This window comes from Anastrepha obliqua, chromosome 1 (assembly GCF_027943255.1).
Source record: "Anastrepha obliqua isolate idAnaObli1 chromosome 1, idAnaObli1_1.0, whole genome shotgun sequence".
NCBI lineage: Eukaryota > Metazoa > Arthropoda > Insecta > Diptera > Tephritidae > Anastrepha > Anastrepha obliqua.
This window is the reverse complement of record NC_072892.1, coordinates 50442489-50451394: the sequence shown is the minus strand read 5'-3', so window position 1 is coordinate 50451394 and position 8906 is coordinate 50442489. Positions and strand designations below refer to the sequence as shown.

The following is an 8906-nucleotide window of genomic DNA, read 5'->3' as shown; positions in this document are numbered from 1 at the left end:
TCAATGCGAACCCTTTAAGAGAAATGCATAGATAAATGAACGCATTTCAATAAATGTGAACACAGCAATCACATTTCCCTTCTCAAAAGATATATTGTTTAGCGATTTTAGCTGAACTCTTGAAGCATGCTTTACCTCACCCACCCTAGTTACGCTACTAAATTAAAATTGGCATTGAAATTTTGAAAACTTGAAACATTTAAAAATTTAAGATTTAAAAAAATTTTAAAATTTTGAAAAATTTAAAAACTTAAAAAAATTGAAAATCTAAAAGCTTTCAAAAATTTTAAAATTAAAAAACAAAAAAAAATTCAGAAAAATTTTGAAGAATTGAAAACTTTAAAAAATTTTTAAATTTTGAAAAATAGAAAAATTCAGAAAATTTTCAGAAAAATTTTAAAATTTTGAAAAACTTGAACAATGTGAAAAATTTTAATATTTGAAAAAAAAGTTCTGAAAAATTTAAAAATTTTGAAAAATTTAGTAAAATAGAAAATTCAGAAAAATTTTAAAATTCTGAAAAAAAGAAAAATTTTGAAAAATTTAAACATAATCATAACACCACCCATGATTTGAACATTTTTTCGAATATCTTTAGGTACCCTATCAAACGCATCTATTGCTTTTTTATTAGCCAAAGTGCGCTCGTTGCATATTATTAAGCTGCAATAGATTAGAATCATCGCTTCTTCTGATGTTACATACTGCACATTTGGGAAAGGAAATAAAATAGGGGATTACCTAATATCCATCTGTAAACATTTTATACAAAATTTACAGAAAAGTGCATTTCCCCTGTGAGAATTAATTGGTAAACATTAAATAAAAAAATGTAAAGAACTAACTCATTTTGTTCTTGATTTTTAGTATTGCATATTCGCATTCGAGTAGTAAATGGACATATGTATGTATGTATGTGCGCACACTTTCATAGACTGAAGCAAAAATATGCCACACCATTCCGCAAGTTTTTACACAAAATTCTGAATGACGCGAAAATGTATTTACTTGAATCTCTCGTGGTCATTGTACATATATGCTTGTGTATGTTTGTATGTGTGCCGCTATAAATAGGCGTTTCTATTCTACTTAGTCTTATCTCACATCGAACGCATTTATTGTTGTGAATATGGTAAGACCAAAAATTGTTTAAAGATAACGAATTATTATTAGCTAATATTTTGATTTCTTTATTGGTCGAAACGTCCCCAAAAGGCGCCGTGGCTTAGTTGGTTAAAGCGCCTGTCTAGTAAACAGGAGATCGTGAGTTCGAATCTCGCCGGGGCCTTGTGGAACCTTTGTCCATTCAAGTTTTTTTTTTAAATTTAATATTAAATTTGATTTATTAATTCACTATTTTTATTCCAAAATAAAATGAACAGCTCGAAATAAAGAGTCTTTCAAAAGTGTTGCCTAGATGTCAATAGTGAATAATTCCTAGGCAGTACATTTTTTTATGTCATTTTTGGCATTTGTCAAGTAGACAGATATACAATTTTACCCGATAGAACAACGCGTTAAAATTATTGGAACTTATTATGAAAATGGTCGAGAATGGTTAAAAAACATATCGCAAAATTCGTGAATTTTTTGGTGGAAATATTCAGCCTAATGAGTCGACAATTTAAAGGCTGGTGAAAAAATGTCAAGCTTTCAAGCAAAATTTGAGCTGTATGAACTTTACGACAACATAGACATAATGCAGCGAATAAAGATCTAGCGGTTACGTTGGCTGGGTCATGTTGCTTTGAAAGTATTCGATGCGGCACCAACTGGGGAGAGGAAGGCCTCCTATGCGTTGAGAAGATCAGGTGGAAAAGGACTTGGTCTGTCCAACTGGCGCCAGTTAGCACGAGAAAGAAACGACTGACGCGGTTTGTCAAACTCGGTCAAAATCGCGTAAATGGTTATCGCAACAATAAAGAAGAAGAAGTAAATATTTCAAAGATATGGTCTGTCGAGTATAGAAAAAGGACTGACGGACCAAAAACTCGGCGTTCTGTTGCTGAACAACTTTCAACATCGATATTTCGATGTTCACCCACAATTAGGCATTCATGAATCGACTGTTTGGTGGATTTTAGCGGTAAACGAGCGGTGGACATTTAAGTGACGTCATTTTTCACATATATCATACTTTCTCGTATAATTGTTAAGAGCCATATTTTGCGTAAAAATAGTGAAAATGGAAAGTATCTCAATGTTTACATATTTTATTTTAAAACAAGGCGCTTCTTTTTAAAGACCGTTTGCATACACTCGAGGAAACTTTTTATTTGCGTTTTCGTAGATTTTTTTTAATTTTTTCTCGATATTTCGACTTTTGTAGCCTCTATTCTAATACTCTTTTTTTATCAGCAATCAAAAGAAATAAAATAATATTGCGAAAATAAGAATTATAGGTTTCTCATCGATATTTGAGGCAGCCATCATTTGAGACTTTTCTCTGCTCCCGATATTAGAGAAGCATAGGGATACTGCGGCTTAGAAGAAATTTTTTATACCTCAATTTCGCGTCGCTAACCTCCAATACCTAAGTCACCTCCTGAAATGAAGCTCCTTCATAGGCGTATAGCCAACAATCATAGCATCAGCTATGCATTTCTAACCTCCAATAGATCTAATGTCAAGCTAAGTCATGACATTCACCGAAAATTCGTTAGGATGTCTCATCGTCTTTGGGGCATTGTCGGACTTCTGTTACAGTCTCTTATGTTATTTAATGAAAAGACAAATAGCAGTGGATCTAAAAAGTTCCCTTCAGGGACATCTAATGAAGCGATGAAGGCCGCGTTATTTATTGCCTGTATCTTTTAAAAATATCGCTCATAATCCAACCCCAAAAAGACGAATTAAATCCTAGACAGGTTAGTTTACTAATAAGAATTTTGTGTCACACAGTGCCAAATGCTTTTGAAAAATGTGTATTAATGAAGAAAGGCTGGTGACGAGCAAAGAATGCAGCATTGTTATATTTAACGAATGCAGATAAGTTCGGAATAGGTTCGGAAATGCTGATCTATTGAAGCAAATTCATGTTGATTAAGGCAAAGATACAGCCTGTGTCAAAAAAAAGGAACCGCGATTATTCAGAAAGTATAAAAGAAATATATTTCAATACGAGTCGCAATTACTCAATAAACCGTGTAGTCTTCATCGTTGTCGAGTATAGCCTGGCATCTTCTTCATACATTGACCCAGCTTTTTTGCCTAGCTCGTGGACAAAGAGGACTAGATTTTGCGAACTTGAAGCACGAGTTGCTTTAAATCATGAACTAGCCTTCCGGCAAGTTGCGTTTTCATAGTACTCCACATATTTTCAATGGGGTTGGCGTCTGGGAACTGGGAAGGCCAGCCCAATGCTGTGACGCCATTTGCTTGTTTTGATGTTTCTCAATGTGTTTTTCTGAGAGCAGTGGTTTTGATGAGGTGGGACGGTAGGATATGTTCGACTCCTTCAGTTGGCATTCGATGGTGCTGATACTCACATCTATTTTAGCAAGAACTGATCGTGCTTGGCGTAGTTACAAAGAAGGATCCCGCTTAAAAAGTTGGACGATCACTTTATCCTGCTTTTTTGTCGTCAAGCCGCGCTCAGAAAAGTCATAAAAATTTTTTTCACCTAATATCGCTCATTCCACATAACAACGAACTTTTTTTGAGTTTTTAATCACTTTTGCAGCCGCGGCGTAAGATAATTTCGGCTCTTTCGAATGCGCACATAAAAATACCGCCTTAAAACTCTTCGTGTACTTCTCACTCATTTTTGTTTGGTTGCGTTTACAGGAAAGTTTCGAACGACACTAACCTGAGTTAGAACTGGGGTCGTAGCCCTTGAAAGGGACTATTACGCAGCAAAAAGCAGTTCTTTTCTTCTGGCACAGACTATCATATACAGCTAAAGATAATTTATCAGAGGCAATAAGGCGAAAGAGTTTAAATGAAGCTAGAGGCTTGAAATTTGAAATTTGAAAATGTCGAGCCAAGGAGCACCAGGAGATTTCACGGCTCCTAAAGCACTCAGGCTAAAAAGCCCATTGTATTTGAAGCTCCGGAAAGGGGGTAGATAGTCAGGGAGGGAAGGAGAAAAGTATCAGAGGAAGAGATAGGAAAGAATAAAGACAGAGATAGAGATAGTTAGATAGTTAGCTAGAGGCTTGATAAAAATTACTTTCAGTAATCGAACAGTTTCCAATAATTCTGCAGTGAAAATAGGTATGTACATCAGTTTGTACGGTGAACTTCTTTTTTTTAAGTCCATTTCTTTATTGCGATCTGATTTTTAAACATTAACCAATTTTGTTACTTAAAGCTATTCAATCCATTTAAGAGAAAACAAAACATTTATGGAATACACCCTGTGGTGCAACCACTTAATAATTTTATGATAAATACTAATTTAGACAAATTTATTAACATATGAGGTATTTTGTAGATTTTCGCTTGAGTCTGGTGAAGGTTATAGGATTTGCAATTATTCCTGTAACAAAAGGGTTTGAGTGCGATTGGAGTCGTGTGTTGTGTGATATTTGGCATATTTTCTTATTTCTTCAATTGTTGTTGGTACTTTGAGATGACGCTGAATTTGTGCATTTGTGATATAATAAGGGGCGTTTGAGAGCATTCTGAGGGTTTTCGACTGGAATCTTTGAAGTATTTCGATGTTGGAGTTAGCTGCAGTGCCCCAAAGTTGAATGCCCCCATATGTCTATATCGGTTTCAAGTTAGCTGAGTAAAGCGAAAGCTTACCGTCAAAAGAAACATGAGAATTTCAATGTAGAAACCAATTTAGGTTTCTGAGTTTTATTCCTAAGGCCTTCCGTTTGGCGAAAATATGCGCCACTCTTTCAACCAATGAGTTATTTTAACAAGTCCTTTCTGGAGTTTTTGGGAGGTCACTTGTTGTTGTTGTTGAAGTGGTTGAGTATTTCTACTGAAATAATTCTAATTAGTGACCAGCACCACTTTACTAACACTGTTCTCGTGGGATGAAATCTTTTTTTTTTTTTTCTAAGTCAGATCCATTTTTTGAGATCCAAGTAGAGCAGCCATTATCTCGATGTCTGAGATCTTGCTGTAAGAAGGACTTACCGAAAGAGCGAAGTCATGCCCTAGTTAACCCTGGACATTCACATAAGTAGTGGAAAAGACTTTCCTTCACCCCTTCCGCTTGACAGCTTCTGCAGATGGGATTGAAAATGAGGTTGAGTCTGGTTGCATGATCCCCAACTTTTCAATGGCTTGTAAGGGTTACAGCGATGCGTGAAATGTTGGGTCGCGAGAATCCTAACAAGTATTTCGTCCTTTGGATTTTGTACGACGGCCATGTTTTTTTTTTGTAGTACTACACGTATTTATTTGCTTCCACCTTCTTTCGGCCAAAGCATAGTAGTGCGAAGCAATGGATGCTTTTATTGTGTTAAGTGGGGTGGCGACTGCCACCGGCTCTGCTACGTGCAGTGTCGACCCTTTTCGTGCTAGCTCATCCGCTATATCATTACCCCGTATGTTCCTATGACCGGAAACCCATATCAGAGTAATTTCAAGCCAATGGTTAAGCAATTCTAGTTCCTCTCTACACTGTAAGACAGGTTTGGATGAAATGGAGTTGGATTCTAAGTCCAACTTCCTTGCAGAGTTTTAGTGATTTACATGCTTCTCTGATCGCTAATAATTCTGCCTGGAACACGCAGGCTTGAGATATATCGAGAAAAGCCGCTGTGCAATATTTTTTTTTTTGTTCAAATGCTTTGTGTATGCTTTTTATGGGGCCATGGACTTGTGCGATGGTACTGTATTTTTTCCTGAAACCGAATTGGTGATCTGGGATTATATATCGTTCTTCAATTATTGGCAGCATTCTTCTGAGGAAAAGAGTGGCGGTGAACTTAAGGCATAATTTTCTCTTAGCAATATTTCTTATGTTCCTGAGATAGGAAAATTACTAGACCAATTATACTCCCTAAGAACTGACAGTATGATGTATTTAAATAATTTACTATTGCCTTTTAACTAAATTAATTTATACATTTATACAAATTTTGAGGACTTTGAAATTAAGAACACATCAAACAAATAAAATGCATTCACCATTTCACAAAATTCAGTGCATTAATGTAATAATAATTTCTACAAGCATTTCAAATACAAAATCAGTTACTGCGGAAAAACAAGTATTTTATGATCGCTATTAGTACACTGTATAACTTTGAAATTAAAATGGCATTAATTTTGCACCGTAGCTATCACAATATTCTCAACACACACACACATTAGCCAGCCTCTTTGTCTACTCGGCCATAAATGAGTGAGCTCGCCCACACTAAAGAGCGAAAGTTTCTGAACTAATGAACGCAACATACTAAATAAATGCAATGAAAACTGTCAGCGACATCCACTGCCCACACTTGCTCGCACTCTGTGAAGGTGGAACAAAGAGAGTTTTAAATCCTCTCTGCCAGTTAAATGAATAATGATGACAATGGCGTTTTTACTCAACTCATAATGAGTTTATGGTTGTTAATGGAAAACTAGCAACAAAGATATAGAGTTGAAGGCTGAAAGACAATTCCTTCATTTTCCTTTAGTATTTAATTGGACAAGAAAGTTTGAAGCAAGGCTGTGATTTGAACTATCAAAACAAGAAGCCCGGACTTTATGCTGTCAATGTCTTCAAGCGAATGTTTAGGATATTGTTTAAAGGGAAATAATTAAGCAAACTTCGGTTACATAAGTAGTTGTGAGTTTATAAGCGTAAGTATGTATGCACTTATTTTAATTATCAATAAAGTAGTTTCCTGGTGCCCGCTGTTATTGTTGTTGGTTGACTTTCCAGGCTTCCTCTAACTTTGTCCTCTTTGCTACTTGGCTTTTATGCCTTTCTTACCTGTCAAAGTGATTGACGTCAAATGGTTACAATAAATTTATAAAGAATGGATTTAATCTACCAAATTGGAAATTGGGAAACTCATTTATTATACATATTTATTTCAACGAAAATGTTCGTGACCCTTGATTTAAATTTTGTATTTAAAATGTTCTCAATTTATTCAATTATCAATGAGATTGATTAACTCGTATTCTTTTAAATTTTAACTGAATAATTTATATATGTACTCATTGTTTTTTATTAAATATTATTATAATTTTTTTTTTGTTATTGCTACATATAAGAATCATAGCAGGCCATGTACATTTATGTCATTCGTTATTTTTAGTACACATAATTTTTCTAGTTGAAATAAAGCAACCGTAGCGTTTACACGTGCGTTTTCATTTTAGGACATTTAAAGGTAACAGGTTAGGTTAGGTTAGTATGGTTGCCCAGGGAGTGAGCACACTTGGACGAAGAAAGATTCGTCCTTTGTGATACCATTATGAAGGAGGTGAGGTGAAAGGGACAGACCGATGGGATGCAGGGAGAGGGTGGGGAGAGGTGCTGATGGGATGGTTAGGAGCGTACGGATTACGAGCGATTACAACCGATTTGTGCTGCTGATGAAGCTCATCAGATTTTTAATGCCAGCGCCAGCTATATCAAAGAAGTAAGAGCCAAGATGCCTGAATCTTAGCCCCGCGAGAGCGGGTGCAGCTAAGGAGAAGGTGCTGAGATGATTCCACCTCATCCTCCATACATCCAGTGCAAAAAGGGCTCGAGGTGATTCCAAGTCTCACAGCATGCATTAATCGTGCATTGTGTCCTGTGAGAGAACCCACTCGATGAGAGAGCTGATATTCTGTCAGCCTAAGAAGTTCGCCCGAGCGCCTCCGGTCCACACGTGGCCAGAAGGATTTCGCGACCTTACACGTTTGTGTATTTGCCCAGCGCTCGTTGAGTTGGCGCGATGCCCATCTTTCCAGGAGCAGACCGCAGGTAGTCAGGTGGATCCCAATTCTCTCCCTTCGCGGGGAAATCAACTCACATGTCCCTTGTCTGGCCAGCTCATCCGCCTCACAGTTTCCCGCAATGTCGCTGTGACCGGGAACCCAGATGAAGCTGATGTCAAAGAATTCGGACGTGAGGTCAAGCATTCCTTGACCAATTCGGAATGCACCGTCATAGACCCGAGGGCCCTTATTGCCGCTTTGCGGTCGGAGTAAATATTTACTTGCTTGACTGTTAGTACGCATTTGAGCAGCCAATCAGATGCCTCCTTGATTGCGACTACCTCTGCCTGGAACACACTGCAGTGGTCCGGTAACCTGAATTTGAGTCTAATGGGGAGCCCCTCGCAAAAGACTCCTCCGCCAACCTTTCCTTCCAACTTCGATTCATCCGTAAACAAGTTCACCAGGCCCTGCCCAAAATGTAGCCCTCCGTCCACTCTTCCCTTGACGGGATGTGAGTGGAGAATTTTCCGGTTGGACTAAAGGAGGGTATACACTGATCTGTTGACAGAGGGATGAACTCGAAATTTCTAAGGATGCTTGAGTGCCCATAAGTGAGGTTGAGCTTACAGCTCCAGCCCCTCAGTCTGATTACGGTACATGTAGCGGCCATTCTGCCTACGATGTCTGATTCCAATGAGTGCCGACCTCTGAACTCTCTCCAGCTTCTTCGCCAATGTCGTCTTCTCTAGTGAGTTCCACCAGACTGTGACTCCATATAACAAGGTAGGCTTTGCAATAGTATTATATAGCCAGAAAGGTAACAACAGGGCCAAGATCACGTAGGCAATTGATTTTGTTTTTTCGGTAAACCGTTGATATGAAAAAATGAGTGCAATCGCAAATATTCAAAAACTTTGCCCGGACAATTACATGACGTGGTCGGTACAGGTAAAAAGCCCGTTAATAATATTAGATTTGTGGGAATATGTGGTTGGATAAAAAGCGACCAGAAAGCATTGGCAACAATTACATTGGTCGTAAAATCTAGCGAATTAATACACATAAAAAGTTTTGTA

General features: G+C 37.4%; 1 non-coding gene across 1 annotated transcript; it reads left to right on the top strand.

Annotated features, from left to right (window-relative positions):
• The first annotated feature begins 1214 nt into the window (after window positions 1-1214).
• Trnat-agu (transfer RNA threonine (anticodon AGU)) lies at window positions 1215-1288 on the top strand. The gene has a single exon. It is a non-coding gene; the product is annotated as a tRNA-Thr (tRNA).
• The last annotated feature ends 7618 nt before the right edge of the window (window positions 1289-8906 follow it).